General features: G+C 37.0%; 2 long non-coding RNA genes across 3 annotated transcripts in view; one reads left to right on the top strand and one right to left on the bottom strand.

The window, feature by feature from the left end:
- LOC140696317 (uncharacterized) overlaps positions 1–22,229 on the top strand; it is a 74,258-nt gene that overhangs the window by 18,939 nt on the left and 33,090 nt on the right. The window lies entirely within an intron of this gene.
- Positions 4,496–22,119, bottom strand: LOC140696318 (uncharacterized). 2 transcript variants are annotated; one of them, XR_012072475.1, is made up of 3 exons: positions 20,982–22,119; positions 11,390–11,529; positions 4,496–4,544 (listed from the first exon to the last, which is right to left on the bottom strand). It is a non-coding gene; the product is annotated as an uncharacterized lncRNA (long non-coding RNA). The 2 variants fall into 2 exon arrangements; XR_012072474.1 differs by lacking the exon at positions 4,496–4,544 and adding an exon at positions 5,942–6,729.

Below are 22,229 nucleotides of genomic sequence, written 5' to 3'. Positions count from 1 at the left end.
TAGATTAACTGACCATAGATAGGTATGTAGGTTTATTTCTGGGCTCTCTATTCTGTTCCACTGATATATATATGTCTTTTTGTGGCAATACCACACTACTTTGATTACTGTGTCTTAGTAGTACAGTTTGAAATCTGGGAGGGTTATAACACCAGCTCTTTTTTTTGTTTTTTCCCCTCAAGATTGCTTTGGCAATTTGGGATTTTTTGTGTTTCCATATACATTTTAGGAATATTTGTTCTAGTTCTGTGGAAAATGTTATGGGCATTTTGATAGGGATTACATTAAATTGCTTTGGGCAATGTAGACATTTTAACAATAATGATTCTTCCAAACTAAGAGTGTGGAATATCTTTACATTTTCTTGTGTCATCTTCAGTTTCCTTCATCAGTGTTTTATAGTTTTCAGAGGATAGTTCTGTCACTTCCTTGGTTAAATTTACCCCTACGTATTTTAATCTTTTTGATATTATTTTAAACAGGATTTTTTTTAAACTTTCTCTTACTGATATTTCATTCTTAGTGTACAGAAAAGCAGTAGATTCATATATATTTGTCTTGTATCCTGCAACCTTTCTGAATTCATTTGTTCTAATGGTTCTGAGGTGAAGATTTTAGGATTCTCTATTTAAACTGTCTTGTTATCTGCAATGAGTGACAGTTTTACCTCTTCCTCTCCAATATGGATACTTTTTTTTTTTCTTTTTCTTTTCTGATTGCTGCAGTTAGGTCTTCCATTACTATGTTAAATAGAAGTGGTGAGAGTAGCATCTTTGTCTTGTTCCAGAATTTCCTGGGAATTATTTCAGCTTTTCACTGTTGAGTATTATGTTGGCTGTAGGTTTTTCATAAATGGGCTCTATTAAGTTGAGATACGTTCCACCTATATCAACATTGATGAGAGTTTTTATCATGAAAGGATGTTGAATTTCGTTCAGTGCTTTATCTGCATCTATTGAGATGATCCTGTAATTTTTATCCTTCCTTTTGCTAATGTGATGTGCTACTTTGATTCGTCAACGTTGAACCACCCTTGTGATTTTGGAATAAATCCCAGTTGATCATGGTGCATGAACATTTTTATATAGTTGTCTGATTCTGTTTGCTAATATTTTATTGAGAATCTTTGCAGCTATATTCATTGGAAATACTGGTTTATAATTTTATCTCTTTGTAGTATCTTTGTCTGATTTTGATACCAGGGTAATGGCGGTCTTATAGAATAATTTGAGAGTTTTCTCCTTTTCATTTTGTTGGAGTATTTTGAGGGTATAGGTGTTAGTACTTCTTTATATGTTTGTTACAATTCCTTCTGGAGCCATTCTGCTCTGGAGTCTTACTTGCTGAAAGTTTTTTGGTTTGTTTGTTTGTTTTACAAATCCAATTTTACTTCTGGTGATCAATCTGTTCAAATTATCTGTTTCTTTTTGTCTTTATATTGGCAAGCTGTAGGTTTCTAGAAATAAATGTATTTAAAAAAATGGGTATCCACTTTGTTGGATATACATGACTCTTCACAGTATTCTCTTGTGATTGTATCTCTGGCATCCATTGTTGTTTGTCTTTTATTTCTCATTTTGTTTATTTGGGTCCTGTCTCTTTTCCTTTTGGTGAGCCTGGTCAAAGATTTATCAATTTTGCTAATTTTTTTCAAAAACAGCCAGCTGTTGATTTTATTAATCTTTTCTGTTGTATCTTCTCTGTGATCTGTGTTACTGATTTCCTTCTGATGATATTGGGCTTTATTTGTTCTTCTTTTTCTAATTCTTTTAAGTGTTAGGCTTGGCTGTTTATTGAGACTTTCCTTGTTTCTTGAGGAAGGCCTGTATTGGTGTTAACTTTCCTCTTAGAAATGCTTTTGTTGCATCCTATAGATTTTGAGGGATTTTGGTTTCCATTTTCATTTGTCTCAAGGTATTTTCTGATTTCCTCTTTGATTTCGTTATTGATTCATTTTCTTTTCTTTCTTTTTTTTTTTTTTGGTCGTATACTATTTAGTTTCAATGTGCTTGTTTATGCATTTTTCTTTCTGTAGTTGATTTCTAGTTTCATACTGTTGTAGTTGGCAAATGCTTGATATAATGTCTCTTAAATTTGTTGAGGCTTATTTTGTGGCTTGGTATGTGATCTGTCCTGAAGAACATCCCATATACAATTGAAAACAATGTGTATTCTGATATTTTAGGATGTACTGTCCTGTAGGGGTCTACTGAGTTTAATTGGGATTATGTGTCATTTAGGACCACTGTTGCCTTCTTAATTTTCTGTCTGGATGATTTGTCCATTGACATCAGTTAGATCTTAAAGTCCCCTACTTTTATTGTGTAATTGTCAGTTTCTTCCTCTGTGTCTGTAAGTATTTATTTTACATATTTAGGTGCTCATGTATTGGGTGCGTTTATGTTAATGAGTGTAATATCTTCTTGTATTGAGCACTTTATCATGATATAATGCTCTTCTTTCTCTGTTATTATAGCCTTAGTTTTAAATTTTATGCTGTCTGATATGAGTACTGTTACTTCCACATTCTGGTGATTTCTGTTTGCATTGATTATGAAAATTAAAGATTATTCGAAAAAATGGAAAGATATTTCATGCTAAAATAGATTTTTTACCCTTCTCTCTCCCTTCTCCTTCTGGAACCCCTATAAAGCAAATGTTGGTACATATGTTATGCCAGTGATTGCATATTGCACCCTTTTTTCATCTGTCTGTCTGCTGTTCTGATTGGGTGATTCCCACTATTCAGTCTTTCAGATCACTTATGCATTCTTCTGTATCACTTAATCTGCTGTTCACTCCTTTAAGTGTGTTTTTGTCTTTGATGTTGAATTATCTATTTGTTTTAATATTACCTAGTTCCTTGTTAAAATGATCAGTGTTTAAATCAATTTTCCCCCTATTTCAGTTAGCATTTGTATTACCAAAGTTTTGAATTCTTTGTATAGTAAATAGTTTATTACTATTTCTTTTAATTTTTCAGATATTTTCTCTCTTGCTCTATAAGTTGAGAGTAGTTCCTCTGCCTTTTATTTTTACTCAACTTTCTCTCTGTGAATTCAGTAAATCAGTTACTTATTGTGGTTTTGAAGGGTGTCCTTATGTGGGAGTGCTCCTATGTAGACTGCATGTGCCCATTGTCTTTGGTGTGAGGGTTCAATTTAATGTGGACATTAGTCATGTCACTCTTTAGGGCATGCTGGCTGCTATCTCCTTGGTAGGGAACATGGTTGTGAGTCAGCACTTCCTCTCTGATCAGTGGCCATCACTGCCCTGCCAGGGATGGGGCCTACTCCCAAGCTGCTGGAGCAAAAGCCGTCAGGGTCAGGCTCAAGCTGGCTCTATTCCTTTTCAGTGTGTATCTTTTCTTCTCCCCACACTGAGACCTTTACCCCAAAGGAGGGGAGTGCTAAAGCAAGTGGGGTTCATGTATTACAGAGGATTGATGTTCTGCCTGTGCAGGAATCTGGAGCTGTCTCAGACACAGCCCATGGTTGCATCTTTTCCTCTGTCATGGCCACCCCAGATCTAGTTCTAGGCTGTGGCAGGGAGTGAGTGAGGCCAGACGATTCACTCAGCTTGGGCTGCAGTGCACAGCGAGGTGGTTATGAGAATTCCACCAGCTGTACTGCTGTCAGAAGTCTAGGCTGTTTCTAGGGCCCACCCTGAGTCAGTACTAACAGTGGCTGCTGCCGTCCCACCTGGGCTATGCTCTGCTCCCCAAGGTCGCCTCTGCATTTCTAGGTTGAGTCTGTCCCCAGATCTTGGCCACCTTAGATCCAGTGCAGTGCTGTCGCATGGAGTGAGCAGGGATGAGGCATTCTCTCAGCTTTGACCGAAGAACATGGTGAGGCAGCAGCCATGAGTATAGACCTCTCTCCCCCTGTGCACAGTGTCCCAAGTTTGGTACTTCCAGTCTGTGGCTTGACCCGCTTGCTCCCCAAGGCTAGTAGCCTACCTGTGTGATCTCCCTTTTTCTCCAAGTCCCCTTCCAGGGGTGCAGGTCCTGAGACAACCACTTTCTTCTCATCCTACCCAATAACGTATTTATCTTTCTTATAGACTTGGTTTTACAGGAGTTCTTTTGTAAGTTTCCAGTCAGTTTTTCCTAAAAATTGTTTCATTTGTTGACATATTTTTGATATGTTTGTGTGGGTAGGTGTGCTCCACTTCCTCTTACTCTGCCATCTTCAAGATGTGTTGTTTTAAAATGCTAAGTTTTGGAGCTATTTATTATGCAAAAATATATGACTAATAAAGATATACAGTATTCACTTTAAGTGGACTATAATTAATTCAGGATGCTTATTATAATTAAGAATTTTTTTTTGTAATCCCTAGAATGAACATGTAAAAATAATTGCAATACAAAGAGATGTAGAAAATATAAAATTAAATGCTAAATGGAATGGGATACAAAAAAAAATTTGTCAACCTTTAAGACAAACAGGTAAGTGGTTTAGCTTGCAAAATCAAGTTTATTTGGGAAACGCAGAGGCATTGCAAATCAGGACGTTCAGTCTATGGCAATCTGTAGGCACGTCCTAAGAACAAAAGAAGAGTGTTCTTTTAGAGGAAAGGAGGAGGTTGAGAGGGGATGTTTTGAAAGAACGTTCTTTGGAGGAAAGTCAATTTTCAATGGCAGCTTCTCATTGATGGGGTCGTTGAGGGGCAAGAAAAAGAAATATCTTCCTCTTTCTGGCTGAGGTATGAAATGTAAGCTGCTTCCTGCTGGGGTATGAAACCTAACCTGCGATGAGTGATATACGCAAGAGAGTTTTCCCCTCAGGGCTTCCCGCCTCCATTTTAAATAAGCTTTGTCTTTATTCATTTTTACATGTTCCCCTTTGGATCAAGATCCTTTCTCAGAAACATCAATAATCAAGCATCAGTTTCTTCAGGTTTAGTTGTTTTGTCCCTCATATAAAAAGGACCTCTTCTGGATGTTGGGTCCCCTGTTTGAGGGAACGTATACACATTGGAAACCACTGAGGCCATAGTCAAGTAGTAAGAAAGGGTAGAAGGGAGAACTCTCAGGCATTTCCCATCTAAAAAGCCTGTATCTTATCAGAGTCCTTGTGTTGGAGATCATCGATCATCTTGAAACTTAGAGCTAGCACCACCTTACTGGGGGTATTGTTTCTACAAGTTTGGGTGGGAAGTAGGTACAAAGCTTAGAAATAATTATGCAAAGCAGAATTAAAAGTAATATAACAAATCCAGCTTGTATTATGGCTCTAAACCAGAGCCCTAGGCCTTAGGGTAGCCAACTAAACAAATCAAAGGACAACAGAGAATGAGGTAAAATCTGTTGTAACCAGTGTGTTTTTTTTTTCCTGATCTTGTTTAATTGAGTTTCTACCTTTCCAGAGAGGTATTTGTTCATGTGCAACCGGCGGTATGTGCTATTGGACAGACATCTTCCTATCCAGCTACTAGGTAATCAAGGGCTATGAGCTTGTCTCTAACTGCTTTAGCCGACAAGCCCAGTCATCATTGCTGGATGGCTACTGCTTTGGTTGTGAAATCAGCTAGCTCTCCTAATGCTAGCGAGAGGCTTCTGATCATGGGTTTATTGGCACTTACTCTGACCCAAGGGAGAAATGTTCTCCCCAGGGAGCAAAGCCAGAGTCGGGTGTGCCTCCTAAAAGTTCCTGTTTAAAGCAACCATTTAGTATTAATGAGGCAGATTTTGATTTGTTATGGGTGTTAATAAGGACAGTTAAATGTCTCAATAAGCATTGACCTCCAATTAAACAGCCATCTAAACATTCATATGCCCATCGGAAATGCCATGCACTGCTGACAAAAATGAAACCATGTAGAGCACAGAGGCCTTCAGCTAAGGTCTAGTTATTGATGTATTTATTAGTTGAAATGTTCTGATTAAACTTTTCAAGCTTGTGGATCAAAAGAGATCAAAAGATTGTGACATTCTGTAAGGAGCATTCCCATCCTAAAAGGGTCTTTTCTAAAAGCACTGCAAAGATATGTGAGCCCATTTGTATTTCCCTTGGTGCAGGAAGACAGATTCTATTACGTAAGGAAATGAACTTGCAGGAGTGAAGGTCATACAGTCAGTAAAGGTAGAGGTATTTGGTTGAGCTAGTATGGTTACAACTGAGGAAAGATGGCAGCAAGTTATGGAAGCATCCAGTTGTAACAGCCTAGCCCAGTAGGTGGCATCTATAGGCCTGTGGGTATAATTGGCAGTGGTATTTGGAATTAAAGACAAACTGGTTGGAGATAACACCAAGGGATCTTCAGCATCATGAACAGATCAGAGTTTCTGGTGATAGATCCAACAGTCAGAAAGGCTCTCCCCTTTTGCAATATTTTGCGAAATGTGGATAAGAATATTGTCTTTCCAAGAAAGAAAGGGATAAAATGAGGTAAGAAGTAATGGCAAGAAAAGGATATATAAGCCTGGCCCCATTATTTTGGGAACGTTGTTTCCTTCAGCTGTTTTCTGCTTCAAATCCTGGAAAACTTCAATTTGAGGTCACTAGTTGGTGTGCAGGTCCAGTCAGAATTCGGGGCTTTCTTTAGATGAGGTGCATGGGCTGAAGGTACAATTCCCTCGAGTTTGACAGCACAAGGATTGGTCAATAACACTTGATAAGAGTCTTTCCAGTGTGTTTGAAAAGAATCTTTTTGGACATTTTTTTCCAATAAAAATCTCCAGGTTGCAAAGTGTGGTGTTTGAAGTCTTCATCACCTGGGAGCACTCTGTGAAAAGATTACCCTACTAAAGCATGGTAATTTTCAATGGACATAATTAGACCTTTATGATATTAAAGTATATCTCCTTTTATTAGTTGTGGATCACAAGAGACTGGAGCTAAATGCATGGGGCATGCAGCAATTATCTCAAAAGGTGAGAGCTTAAGAGTTCCACAGGTGTATCTAAAATTCAGAAATACCAGTGACGATATTTTCAGCAAAGTATTTGAAGGAGTCTGCAAATAAGATGCTATAGGACTGACTGACTAGCACAGACTTGCCATAATATTTGACCAGTGAAATGAGCTCCCTGGTCACTTTGGAGCTCGAGGGGTTCTGAAGGTAGGAATGATTTTTTTTTTTCAATAAGATTCTAGGTACTGAAGGGACAATAGCTTGTTTACATGGAAAGATTTTAACCCAGTGGGAAAAACATTAAAAAAAATTACCAAGACATATTTGTATCCAGGAGATGAGGGTAGCTGAATAAAGTCCATTTGTCAGATCTCAGATTGTCCACTGGACCATTTAAAGTGTCTAACTGTAGTATGGGCAGGTTTTCCAGGATTATATTTTGGACAAGTAGGGTAAGCAAAGCAGGCACTTAATTGCAGCCTTATTAACAGTTGCCTGTCAAATGTTGATTTATAAGCATTACTATTTTATCTGTAGACCAATTATTTAATAGAGGTATAGTAGTCAGTAATGAGGATTTTAGCGTTTCTGGCAGAACTGGATTGTTATTTGGCCCAAACCAGAGTTCTCTCTTTTTATTAAACCAGCAACTGTTAGATTTCCAATTTTTTCTTTTTTTTTTTGGAGAGGCCTATTTTGGGGCACCTCTAGTTATTTTTTTACATTATTATTTGAGGGTACATTCCTTTGGACCATGACAGAGGTTTGGTTATTAATTCTTTGATAGCAGCAACCTTAGTAAAAATATCAGGAAGGTGGCTTCCTTTAACCTCCAGAAAGTATAGTTTGGAATGCATAAGGACTTTAATTATAGCAAAAACAGCTGGTAGAAATGTGGTAGCTAATAAACTTTGGACTCAAGAGCCATTTAAAATGTTATCCCCATTAGAGGTAAGGAAACCTTGCTGTTACCACAGCATTTCAAAGTCATGAGCGATCCCAAAGGCATATCAACTATCAGTATAAATGTTGCAGTTTCTCCCTTGGCTAAAACACAAGCTTGAAAAAGAGTGTGTAATTCACCCTGTTGGTGCAAGGTAGCCAAAGGCAAAATGCCGCCTTGATGACTTCAAAAGGAGTTGCAACTGCGTATACAGCACAATATTTATTTACCATTTTCATGCTTTAAGTAAGAACCGTCAATAAACCATAAAAACTCAGCATTGGTTAGGGGAGTTTCCTGTGAGTCATTGTGAGGGGTCAAGAGATGGTCTTTCAAAGACAGATAATCGTGAGTAGTATGATCTGCAGAAGAAAGAAGAAAGTGGCACGATCAAGCTTATTTCGGTGAGAAAAAGCTTTATGAGGAGCAGTTAGCAAGAGGATTTCATGGAAGGTAAGATGAATGGCTGCAAAGTGTTGAGTGTGGTGAGACTTCAAAAAGGCGTCTATTGCAGGGGGTACAAAAGTGATTGGGGGGATCCCATAACTATTTCTTCAGTGACTTAAAAGGACAATGACAGGAATGTCTCTGAGGAACGGGATTAGCCTTGTATGACAGGTCTACACTGGGGACTGTAGTACCATATGGAGTGATGATAATCCCCACGCTTTTGCTTAGGTACGATGCCAAGAACACTTCCCTTCTTCTTACATATGAAGAGGACAAAGAAAAGTTAATAATTAGAGTGTCCAAGGGAAGAGGAGGGTTATCCAGCTTTCCCTGAAAGTATTAAAAGCCAGATCATCCTGCTCTTCCCAAATAATAGGTTCAGGTTTGATTTTCTTTAATAAGACAGAAAAATGCCAGGCTGGGAGAGAAAAGTTCACAATCCAGTCCCAACAATAGCCAGCCAATCTGAGAAAACCTCATAGTTGGTATTTGGTTTTAAGTTTTGGGATAATAAGGATGCCACGAAACTTATCTAAATCTAGGTGCAGGTCTTGTTCTGAGATCAGGTGTCTCAAATAACAAACTTTGGTTTATAAAGTTTGAATAAACCAGTTACTCCTTAAAAACTTGATGTGTCTTTGAGGATGCAAGCTTTAACAGGTGGATGTCACCATTCTGTGCAGAGACCTGAGAAGGAGAGCAGGGAAGCAAGCCATTTACATATTATAATAAAGCAGAGCCCTCAGGAAATTTTACATCATCTAAATCAACATTTGAGATTTGAAGGAGTGTAAGAAGGACCTGCAGTAAAACCCTTGGTCATTACTGTCCAGGTGTACGGCTATCCTCATAAAAAGCAAAGAGATATTGGCTAACTTTATCTCGGAGATCTAAAGAAAGTGGAACATAAACAAATTATGGTGAAAATCTTGTTTTCGGTGGGGATGGAAGTTAATAAAGTATGGGAATTGGGAACAAGATGATGAGAAATAACAATAGTTTTTTCTGGCTCAGAGGTCTTGGGCAAATCCCCATTCTCAGTCATTGGGTTTCTTTACAGGTAAAATAGCGCTGTTGCAGGGACTAGAGCAGAAGGTAATCAAGTGCTGTGCCTTCAAGTCTTCAATTATTGACTTAATGTTCTGAAGGGCCTTTTTCAATATAGGGCATTGATTGATTTGTGGATGAGAATTCAAGGGATGTATTTAGATCTTAATAGAAGGTATATTGTGGATTCTGCCAATATCAAAGATTTGGCTCACAAGGAAGATGGCAGCTAATCCAGTAGTGGCACATAATTGGTGTCCTTAGAATTAGCTCTAGTGCCATCAGAGATGGAGGAAATGAACATGGGGAAGAGTCATTTTATTCACACAGTCAGCTATTTTGGTCACTGCTCTCAAGCTCTAGAATTATTTCTCCCTTTCAAGAGACAGAAATTCTAGTATGATTTTTTTTTTCAGAGAAGTCTCAGTCTGAGACAAGTTATGGAGGAAAGAGTGGGTATCTATTAGCCTAACAAAGAGGATACGCTTAGAATCATGAACCTGTTGAGATTTATCTCTCACTATTTGAACTGTTTTAGCATTCCAAATCAGGAATTGTTTAATAACAGTGAGGCTGAACAGTGAGAGGAATACTTTGGTGTCAGTAAGGACAGAGAGAGACTTGAAGTCTCATCATTGGAGACTGGGGGGGGGGGCATTGGCAAGGCTGATTTGAAGGCTGAAGGTGGCTGGAGCAGTTAAGCTTAAGAAACACTTAAGTCTTTGTTTATGTTCTAGATTTTTGCAATAATGACAAAGACCAATAGCGTTTGGGCTGTGTTCAGGGACCTCCATTTGTTGTAGTTGAAAATTGAGAATTTTAGTGGTATTTCTTTTAACTGAATCATCTAGGGTATGGATGATCTGGTATGCTAAATTAACTAAATCCAAAATGGGCAATTTCCCATTCCATCCTGATCCTTTTTAATTAGAAGAGAATATCTTATTCCAGCCCATTAGTTAACACAGAGTTAAGGGCCACTCAAGTGGATTCAGTATTCAAAGAAAAAGTATAATTTTCTTGAAGTCAATTTGGAACTTCCTGTAGTAATTATGCACAGGCTAACTGGGATTTGGAGTCGGAACCTGAATTACATTCAAGTCAACTAGCTTTGGGAAATACTTAGAAATTGCCAAATGAAGCTGCCTGGTGATTCCTCAAGTTTGATCATATAATAAAACACTGGGTTTTTTTTTTCTCCCCCCTCTTGTTGGTTTCCAGATTGTAATTCTAAAGACTGCTTGAGATCATCCCAGTTAACAGTTTTCATCTAGTCTTGGGCATCTTGACCAATGAGCATATAAACTAGCTGATATGAGTCAGAGAAACCAGATTAATAAGTTTGAATATGAGGATCCTCAGTTAAATCAGGAAAAATTTTAACTATGGCTCATTTGACTTTAGTTCAGGAAACATAAAAAATTAGGGGTTTAGCATTTGGGTCCCCAGAGGGTCTGATTTTAAAGGGACAGGTTTTACTAGAGTCAAAGGAGGAGGAATGGGAAATGGTTCAGAGAAAAAGGGCAGGTCAGTAAGAGGTTTAAAATGAGAAAAAAGAGGGTATAGAAGAGGGTGGGGATGGCTCACAAGGGAAACAGGAAGATGATGGCAGAGACAGAGGATGGGGAAAAAGAGACTTCAGAAGTCTTTTGTTTACTTTTAATTGTTTTTCACTTCAGTTAATTTAGAAATTGTATTTTATAAAGAACTGACTTTAGAGTTTTGAATGCTTTTGGAAGCTTCCAAGTACCAATTAAAACAGGCATCTAATTCAGTCTGTTTAATTTTAGACCCAAGATCTGAGAAAAACAAGTTTGAGGAGGCTGAAAATTCCCCACAATGGCCATTGATGTTCTAAATTCTTTGTGGTAATGTTGGTCCATTTAGTTAAAAATACAGATGAGGAGGGACCATTGTTCTTGAACATAAGTCCGTCCAGAAGGAAAGCCCTCCCGAGAGGACTGAGGTCTGACACTTTGAAACCCAGAGTTCAGAAAACTCCCCAAAAGGGCAGTGACGTCACAAAACAGGAACACATCCTACAAAGAGTTCAACCACAAGGAAAGAGCTCAAACGCAAGTGAAAACTTACCGAACTGAAAGGAAGAGGATGACTCGGAGCAGCAGAGAGCAGAAGGGGCCAGTGGGCATGGTACACGGTCCCAGGGCTTGTTGGTTCCTCATGGATTTGCCTCCTTTGGCTCCTGCTTCTGACACCAAATAATCTCAGCCCTTAAAAAGGTGAGCAGGATAGCCAGCAAAGTTGAGTTTATTTAGAGAGAGCAGAGGAATTGCCATCAGACGCATGCAAACTATGGAGAAGCATAGGCAAGTCTAGAGAAGAAAGGGGAGGAGCATCCTTTTACAGAGGAAAGGAGGAAGTTAAGAGTGGCTGTTTTGAAAAAAAAAATTCATTAAAAGAGAGTGAGAGTTTGGGGTTGTGGGGGCTTCTCTTTGGCTGAGTTATTGCTGGTGAGAAGATCGTCCCTCTTTCTACTGGGGTATGTCTACTAAGCTTTGACAACTGCTATGTGCATGAGAGCTGCCCATCCAGGGCTTCCTGACTCCATTTGAAATCAGGTTTTCCTTTATTTTCACATATTTAACCAAAATCCTGAAGGAAAAAAGAAACATGGGAACAACAACTAAAAGAAAAATATCAAAACAGACGGAAAGGCAAGAAAACAGAATAATGGTAGACTTAAGAAAGGTATACCATTAATTGCATTAAATCTTAAAAAAAAAAAAAACTCAAGTTAAAAGGTAAAGATTGTAAGATAAGACAAAAGTCCCAAATACATCTCTGTCTTTAAATAGGTTGAAAATAAAATGATGGAAAATGATAGAAAATGCAAATATTAACCTTAAAACCATTCATTCAGACAAAATGTTTTCTAAGAGTATTGTCAAAGAGAGAGACATTTTATTATGAAAAAATATTAATTCAGCAATAAATCATAACAATCTTAAATATGTCTTTTCCTGATAACACAGATTCCAAACACATGAAGTTAAAACTAAAACAAGAAAAACTTACATGATAATGGAAGAATTAAACAAATCCACAAATGTAATTGGAAATTTTAGCACTCACTTTTCCAAGCACTTGATAGGCAAAGCATAGGAATAAATAAAGGGAGATGATACAAAAAATATTATCATCCAGCTTTAGCTAACTGATATTTATAGAACATTACACCCAGCAACTGCTGAATAACATTGTTTTCAAGGACACATGGAACCTTCACTAAAATAGACAATAATAGCTGGGCTGTGACATAACTTTTAGCAAATGCTGCACTTGACAAAAGTACAATACAGACTTTTTAATTGAGTTATAGTCAGTTTACAGTTTTGTGTCGATTTCTGGTGTACAGCACAGTGCTTCAGTCATACATGAATATACATATATTCGTTTTCACATTCTTTTTCAATGTGAGCTACTACAAGTTATCAAATATAGTTCCCTGTGTTATACAGTATAAACTTGTTTATCTATTTTATATATACCAGCCAGTATCTGTAAATCTCAAACTCCCGGTCTATCCCTTTCCACCTACCTCCCCGCTGGCAACTGCAAGTCTGTATTCTATGTCTGTGAGACTGTTTCTGTTTTATATATAAGTTCATTTGTCTCAGACTATGTTTTGACTGCAGTGAAATAAAATTAGTAATAGATCTAGAAATCTCTGAAATCTCCAGAAATTAATTGTTTAATACATATATTTATAAATTAAACATTTACAAATATTTAAATGCTCAAAGAAGAAATAGCAGGGCAATTAAAAAGTATTTTGAACGATTGAATGATAATAAAACTATAACATAACAAAATTTGTGGGAAAAAGCAATAATAGACCTGAATGGAATGCATATCTTTTAATTACCCTGACATAAGTTTCCATCTTAAGAAGTGAAGTGAATTCCTTCCCCTTTCTCTTCTATTTCTTCTTCCAATCCCTTCTCTTTCTTTAGTTGTCCTTTGCTTCATGAACATTTTTTTTTTCATGGAAGTCATCCAGTGGGGTAGGTACTGTCACATGGGGCAAGAGAGGAAGCAGACATAATGGCCCAGGGCAGAGTATCAGAGCTTGAGACAGTAAGGGTGAGTCCAGTGGTGAGGCTATACAGCCTGGCTTATGTAATCAGTATCAAGGGGTAAATGTGTTGAATTCTGAGAGTGATAAGGAGATCGCTGGGGGTGAGGAAACATCTCTGGATAGGTCAGTACTCAAGAGGAATGGAAAAGGCATCCACGTGGAGAGACAGACTGGCTGCGTGCAAGGAGACTACAAATAAGTAAATATATTAAGGATAACTGCTTCCAGGCTTCTCAATATTGAGCAATGATATTAAAGAATAGAAAGTTAAAAAAATTGTTTTAAAAAACAAAAATTTGTGCAGTTGGGGTGGAGTTAGAGATACCTTTATAAACTCATGGTTTTCAACATACACACATATAAAAACAATCAGATGTAAATGTTCACCATGTACAAATGTGTAGGTGTACCTAAGTGTAGTAATACATAGCTGTATTCCCCAACTGTCCCCTGAGCAGCCTTGAGAACAGCAGCAGATCAGCAGTAATGGATATACCAAACGCTGAATTCTGAACATCTAAATACAGTTCTCCAATGAAAGGAAAAAGACTCAATTAAAAATAGGTGAAAGAAAAAAGAAAAAGTAAAATATTTGCTGAGACATCTCACTAGAGAAGATATGAAGATGGCAAATAAATACATGAAAAGTGTTCGACATCATTCATGTTAAGGAGATGTGAATTAAAACAACTCCCATCTATTGGAATGGCTATTCTTCACTTTGGCAGGAATGTGGAAGAACTGAAACTCTCATGAACTTGTGGTGGAAAGGTCAAATGCTACAAGCACTTTCAAAAACAACTTAGCTGATTCTTAAAACGTTACATGTGTATCTTCTATGGGATCCCTCTATTCCACTCCTGAGTCTCTGCCCAAGAGAAACTGAAGCAAATGTTATGCAAAGACGTCAGCATGGGTGGTTATAGCACCTTTACCTGCTGTAGCTAAAACTGGAAAAAAGCCAAGTGTCTATCAATAGCTGGTTGATTAAACAAATTGTGATATACATGTACAAGATACTACTTAGCGATCTGAAGGAAGGATCTGCTGCTGAATGCAACAGCACGGACACACCTAAAAATGATGTGGCCGAGGGAAAGGAGCAAGATTAAACAAATAATGCTTATTCATAGAAAATTCTGAAAATTACTAAGTAATGTACAGTAACAGAAAAGCAGATCAGTGGTTATTTGTGAAGGACAAGTAGTGAGACACAGAGGAAAGGGAAGTAGGGAATGGAAGAGTAAATAAGGAAACTTTCAGGGGTGATGTATTTTGGTGGTTTTTTTCCTAAGTGTGTACTTATCAAATTGTACATTTTAAATATGTGCAGTTTATCTTATGCCAATTATTCCCCAATAAAGCTGTTACATTTTTAACTTCATGGACTTTATAAATAAACTCAAATAATTTAAAAAATCAATTTTTAATTTTTACAATTTTAGCAAAAAATTGTAAAATAAAATAATAACACACCGCATAGTAACATCAAAAATATAAAGGACTTATATATTTAACAAAAGATTTTTAAAATTCTACATGGAAAACAGAATATTTTGAGTATTTATAAAGATCTAAGTAAATGAAGGTATATAATTATTAAGATACAGTTCTTTCTAAATTCAATGCAATTCCTATAACACTCAGCAGAGTTCAGTTTGGTTGATTTTTTTGTTCATTTGTTTTGATGGCAGTTAATGTAATTTTAAAATTTTATGGAAAAAAAACTGGATATATCCCAGCCAAAACAATGCAGGAAAATAAAAATAACTTCAGGAGGATTTGCACTGCCTGATTACAAGACTTACTACAAAGCTACAGCATTGAAGACAGAAATAAAGATCACTGACACAGAATAGAGAATCCCAAACAGACCAATTTACTTGCAGCAAAGTGCCAAGATAAATCAATGGGGAAATTCTTTTTAACATATGATATTGAAGAACTGAATAAATGTATGGGAAATAACGAACCCTAACTTCTACTTCACACCACTCACAAAAATGAATTTGGGATGAATTATAAACTTAACTACAAAGGTTTTGATTGTAAACTTTCTAGTATAAAAGATAATAGAATATCCTTGTGATTTTGAAACAGGAACATTCAAAACACTAAACTCAAAACCCTAACATCAACAAACACTGGTACAGGTGTAGAGAATCTTGGAATCTCAGGCATCACTGCTGGGCATATAATTAGATACACCTAGTCTTGAAAACTGTACTATAACGTATAGTAAGTAAGTCAGCCCTCAACCTAGATATCCTCCCTCCTAAATGTATTTAAGGCTAATAAAAGCATATTTTAAAATCACACGTATACAAATTTGGTAGTGGCTTATTTCATAATAGTCAAAAAATTAAACAACCAAATAGCTTTCCAGAGCAGAATGGTAACTAAACTGAGGTATAGTCATACAATAAAATGCTACTCAGCATTGCGAAAAAATTTCATAGGTAATAATATGAATAAGCCTTAAAAACATGATGAATGAAAGAAGTGAGAAGCAAGAATGCCTACTCTGATTTTACTTATATGAGGTTTGAATATACACAGAAATGATTTATATTGATGGATATCAGAACAGTGGCTGACCACCAAAAGGGGGAGTTAATTGAAAGGGCGTAGAAGGAACTTTCATACGTGATCAGAATATTGTGTACTACAGCTGGGGTTGGCTATGTGAGATGTACATTTGTTAGAACTATTTGAGTAATACACTTAAGATCTGCTCATTTAAGTGGGTAAATTTTACCTTTAAGTGAAAAATAGAAAAATATAGCTGCAAGACTCATATTTTAGCAATGACCAAAAGCTAGATGTAATCCAGATATTCATCATAGTAAAATAAATATACACACTGAAATACACACTCATTCAATGTATACTCAGACAAAAATGAAGGTGAACCAATTACATTTCCAAAGTATAGCGCTGACTGAATCTTAAAAATATAAGGGTGAATAATAATACGAGCCAGGCATGAAATAAAACATATGCTATAGAGATCTTTCCATTGAGTTAAAAATGAAGGCAAAATGAGTAATTAATGTTAAAAATAAGCATAGGGGTTACTCATGAAGGGGATAGTGAAGGAAGTGGAAAACTGAAGGAGCTTGCAGGGTTCTGGTAATGTTTTGTTTCTTAAATAAGGTGCTGACTGCATGGCATGTTCTCTTTATGAACATCTAATGAGATGACTATACTAATATTTTGTATAATTTTCTGTATATTAGTTATCCTTTAAAATCAATTTGCTTAAGAAAGAATAATCATTTTCTAATATAAAACATAATGAAAAATTAGTAAATAGTCATGAAAATTGGTAAATTTAAAAAATGCCAAGTAACATTTACTGAAGAAACAGAAAATAGTGGTTTGACATTTAAAAAAAATTAATGTAAAACTACATTAACATACTTATGAGGAATAATTATACAAGTATTTTAATAGGTATATAAAAATAATTCAATAAAAGTCAATACCCATTCGCAATAAAAATTAGCCTTAGTTAAGGGGGAACTAAGGGAATAATTGAAAACTGTTTAATTTCAAACTTCATCAAGAAAATAAAAAAGAGAAATAAGAGATGTGAAAATGGGGGGAGAGGGTGTAGCTCAGTTGTAGAGTTCATGCTTAGCATGCACAAGGTCCTGGGTTCAAGCCCCAGTACCTCCATTAAATAAATAGATAAACAAACCTAATTACCCCCCCCAAAAAAAGATATGAAAATGGGAAGGAAGAAGCTACTTCACTTTAAGTACAGATAAGGTAATTATTTACCTTAAATCTGATAGAATTTAGAATCCACTAGAACTAATCAAGGATTTTATCAAGATTGCTGTATAAAATCCACATAATAAAAATGAGTACCATCTCTATACAATTACCACAAAGCAAGTAAATTTAACTATAAAATAGATAAACTATTGAAAATAGCAACCACAATTTTAAGTACTTAAAACCAATCTAAAAAGATATAAACAAGATACTCTTCGAGAAGATGGTACAACCTGTTGAAAAAGACAAAACCCCTGAGTAAGGGAAACAGTATTGCAGCACGTCTGAACAGAAAGATTCAGTGTTACAAAGATGTCAATTAATCTACAAATCCAGTGACATTCCTAATAAAGTCCTAATAGCATCCGTCCAGGGAAAATGAGAAACTGACCTTTGCATTCACACGAAAAATTAAAGGCTCAAGAATTGACAAGATAATTTCTAAGGTGAAGACTATATACTGATGATATATGCTGTCGGACATTTAAAAACTGCAGTAATGAAAACAGTGCTGCATTTGACACAGGAAAAAGCTTGTAGATGAATGGATCCACACATACGTGGGGGCTTGGTACCTGATAGGAATACGTATTGAGTCAATGGGTTAAATTTTCATTTTTCAAGTGACTAAGTCTTACAGATTCTATTAAATTCAGAAAAGGTAATAAAATAAGATTTGTTCTTGGCGAAGCTACTATTATGACTCCCAAATCCCCTAGGATCCCTTATATATTTGCTGTACCTTCTTCCTGAGTGCCTGTGCACTTTTTGTTTCCAGCAGCCTGCATCTGTGACTCTTCCATGTCAGCCGACCTTGGCCTCTCCAAGCTGCTTTGCCTTTTTCCTCTCCTCCTCCAACTACCAAACCTATACCTCTGGCTATTTCTCCTTTAAATCAAAAACGAAAACAAAAGCAAGAGCACTACTTAAACTTCTACATACTGGACAGATTTCTCTTCATTACTGTCCTTCAGGGATGTCCAAGAAAGGGGTGCCTCTTTGGAGTGGTGCCTGTGTAGCATGCAGAGCAAAACCTAAGTTTCCTCTTCCTCTGTCAACTGAGGTAGGACATCCTCCCTGAGGACATAGGACAGGCTGGGAGAGGGAAGGCCATGTAGCAGAAGTTGAGGTCATGGGACACTGTGCCGTTTCTTCACATAATTTAACAGGTATCTCGAGGGCTGTTCAGGTGTTGATGGAGTGCTGATGGGATAGCTCAAATTTATAGTTTAGTGGACCAGACAACACCCTGTTCATGATTGGCAGCTCAGATCACGTGGTTGCTTGGTGGCCCATGGTTAAGTGTTCAGTCTCTACAAAGGCCCTGTAGCAATACAAAGTTTGTCCTTGGAAAGGAAAATAGTTATCCACAAAGTATGCCAAGCCTTTACTCCCAAATCCTAAAGAACTATACTATGCTTCACCCATAAGGGCCTCCAGAAAGGTCCAAACAACATCCCTATCTGCCACTGACACTCAAGCGCCATATGACCGCACAGTCTGCTGAATCTGTACGACCCAAGTGGAGGACAGCTCTACCATGTACCAAGTGATTCCATTCAAAACTAGCAGCGTTTGGAATTACTTGGTAAATGGGCCAGGGTGGCACACCCATCTGAGAAGTAGGTTGCCTCTGAAATCCAAAGAGGTCCATGAGATGTTTTGGCTTTTAGGAGGGGTCAGAGGCAACAACTTATTCTGTACCTTAGAGAAAATACCTCAGCATGTCCTACACCACTGGATCCCTAGAAATCTCACTGAGGCTGAAATCCCCTGACTTTTTATGGAATTAATTCCACACTTTCTGACAAGCAAATATCTTACCAATACGTCTAGAAGATTAACTGCTCTCTACTCACCAGGTTCAATCAGCATAATAACGTGTCAGCACGATGTCTTGTGGAAGAGAAAGAAAATCAGATTTCTGTGGACTGAATTATTGCATAGGATTGGTGAGCTGATATACCCTATGGTAGGATGTTTGAGAGCCAAAGGGAAAAGATACAACTGAAAAAGAGAAAACTGGGACATAAAGTTGGAGAATGTTAACACGAACTGGGTAGGGAAAACAAGGCTGAACTACCAAAGGGAAAGAAAATGAGAAATTAGGGAATCTGAAAGAAGTCTAAGAGAATGCTGGTTCATGAAATTTAGGAATGCAAAAGTATCAGCTGAAACGTGTGAGTAAGCACTTTGGTGCCAGAGGTAAAGGGGGAAATGTTAGAAAAATGGAGGAGTGGGGGATGGAGAAGGTCCTGGTGACCAGTAGAACACAGCCTCCAGGAACTTGAGAGTTAGTTGATGAAACAATTTTAACAATTTTTTTTAATGTAAGTAATCATGATTTTAATTTCCAGTTTATCAATCTCTGATTTTTCTTAGCAGATTATTTTTCTTCTGTTTTTTTTTTTAATTTGGTTTACTAATGGTAGCAGCCTTTAGAACGTTTTTGAAGGTACTAATGAGATGTTTTTCAGTGTTCTCATGTTCCTTGGATCTTTCTTGATGTGTTTGTTCTGTTGCTTGACTTATGAGTTTCCATAGCTACATGTTTCTGTAGGTCCATCATAAAAATCAATGTATTTTAAGTAACTTAGAACATACTATTTAATATTTAAGCACATACATATGATTTACATTTCCTTCGCTAGAAAATAACCCTAGAATTACAGTTTAAAGATATTAACTTTGAGAATATTTTAATTTACCCAACAACTAGAGACTTGAGCTATGGGGAAATGGAATTATTTTGGCTTATACATAAGGTGAAAGAAAAATAACCGTTTAAAAAATATTTGTAACCCAAGTTGTATTCCTAATTTTATCCTTGCTTCTCCCCAGACCATGTTTATTCCAAGCCATTATTTCTCAATATATTTATTACAGAAACTTCCTTTATTTCCCTGCCTTAGTCTTCTCTGTACTTCCTTTGCTGATGAAATTAATTTTAATTTTGGGTTCTGAAGCATGTGACTCCTCTTTCTACTTAATAAAGCTCATCTTTAACTAGGAATCAATTGTTCCAAGTGTTCTCAATAAATATTTTTAGGACTACAATGAGCTTTTAAGCATGGTGGGAGTTAAAAGGATTTATCTTCCCACCAAATCCTCAAAGTAATCTTCCTCCATCTACAGCTAGATTAAGTAACTGTTGATTCCACACACTTCTAAACTGTTTTCTTGAATTGTAGCCTACAGAAAACCACCTGCACTGGACATTAATAATCATTATTTGAAAGAAAAAAAGGAGAAGAAGGTCTGTGGTCAAATACATTTAATAATTTCTATAATCTTAAAAATGATAAATTACATTGTAAGGTTGGCAGGGAATGCATTGTTTACCTAGTATTTCCAAAATTTATAAGACAGAGAAAATGGTTTCATGTCTTTTTTCATCCCTTCACAAAAGGGGACAGAGTTAGTTTTCAAATCTTGTTCTTCTGCCCCCTAATTTTTTTGATAAGTACTTCCTTACACAATGAAAGTTTATACCTAAAATGTGTCAGCTTCAGTTTAATTAGCTGCAAAGATGTAACAGCCACACTATAAAAATTGACATTAAAAAAAAAGTGTTACATCACTTTTGAAAGTGCATGCAGTAGATCCTAAATACGTAATGATTTGCTGTCTATACAATTAAAATATGCATGAATATGTTTTTCTTTAACAGTTGGAAATTTGAAATATCTTGGTCTCTTAGAACTTGATTCTGTTCTACTTCCCAGACAGAATTTTAACCTAATATCCTGTGTCCTGCTTAAAGCTCTTTTATCTTAATACATGAAGAATGAGTTCACTTACCTTCTCAGAAAATGCAAGTAGTTCCCCATTGCCTAGTGAAGGAACTCAATTTTTTTCCTTTTGGGTTGAAACCAACAATTATGGGATTGTTCACCAATATTTCCATCTTTGTTCATGATACTAGCTTGTATGTATTCTGTGCTCTATCTAGCACAAGTAGAATTCTCATCGCGTGACCTCCCTTGGTAACTGTCGATAAAAGTTCTTCCATTTTTTCCAAAATGTTTATTCCCATTTCTGACAACATCTGCTTTATTTCTGATTGCTGAAACTGAATCTGCTTTCAAAGTTCCACTCAGATGCTTTCATGTAGTCTAAAAACTTCCTTGGTCCCACTGTAAAATTCGACTGGGAGGAGTCTTGGGACAAATCATATTCATCTGAGTATTTCATCTACATATATGTGTGTCTAATTTGTCCTTTCTGACTATTAAGACTCTTGAAGATACAACACATAAGCCAGAACATATTATACCCATCACAATGTGAGAATAATTATTATTCTTAATTCAGTTAACAGGCATTGATCAAGATACGGATCAGTAAGTTATCCACCTTGAGTTCTCAATCAATAAAGGACATTTTATCAGCTCTGTGGGTGTTGCCACAATGATGCTGATTTAAAATAAGCTCAAACTCTCCAAGAATCACTGCAACCTCCATTCATTCCTCTCACCCCTCAGTGTGTGTGTGTTAGTTGGTGTTTAGCTGGTCTCGGCTGGGTTCAGCCAAGCTTGGTTTCAGGCTACACGTCAGGTCTTGGTGGTCTTCACCTGTCTTACCTGAGATCTGGGCTAAAGGGCAAGTGGTGGTCCAGGGTGAGTCTCCTCATGGTGACGGCAGACAGAACGTGACGGGTGAACGCAACCGCATGAACACATCTCAAACCTCTTCTTGTGCCAAGTCTTGCGACCCTCCTGTTGGACCAAGCAAGTTGTGTGGGCTCACAAAGTAGAGGGGCTGGAGAGTAACACCACCACTTGGCAAGGTTGTTTAAGTATAAAATTCCACTAGGGTAATGAATTTGGACCAACAACTCAGTCTGTCTTGGCCATATGATTATTGTAGGAGAGGGTGTGTGGTCAGGCCACTCGGGACGGCTGTTCTCTTGTTCTCTGTTCATCCCCTGCTAGACCAATGCCTGCTTCACCTACACCTCCTCACCTGACTGACCTTCCCACATACTCGCCCAGGCCCCAGCTAGTGATGATTTCAGCTTTAGATCAGAGTATCTCCACTATGACAGCT

This window comes from Vicugna pacos, chromosome 5 (genome assembly GCF_048564905.1).
Source record: "Vicugna pacos chromosome 5, VicPac4, whole genome shotgun sequence".
NCBI classification, from domain to species: Eukaryota; Metazoa; Chordata; class Mammalia; order Artiodactyla; family Camelidae; genus Vicugna; species Vicugna pacos.
This window is presented reverse-complemented; position numbering and strand designations above follow the sequence as displayed.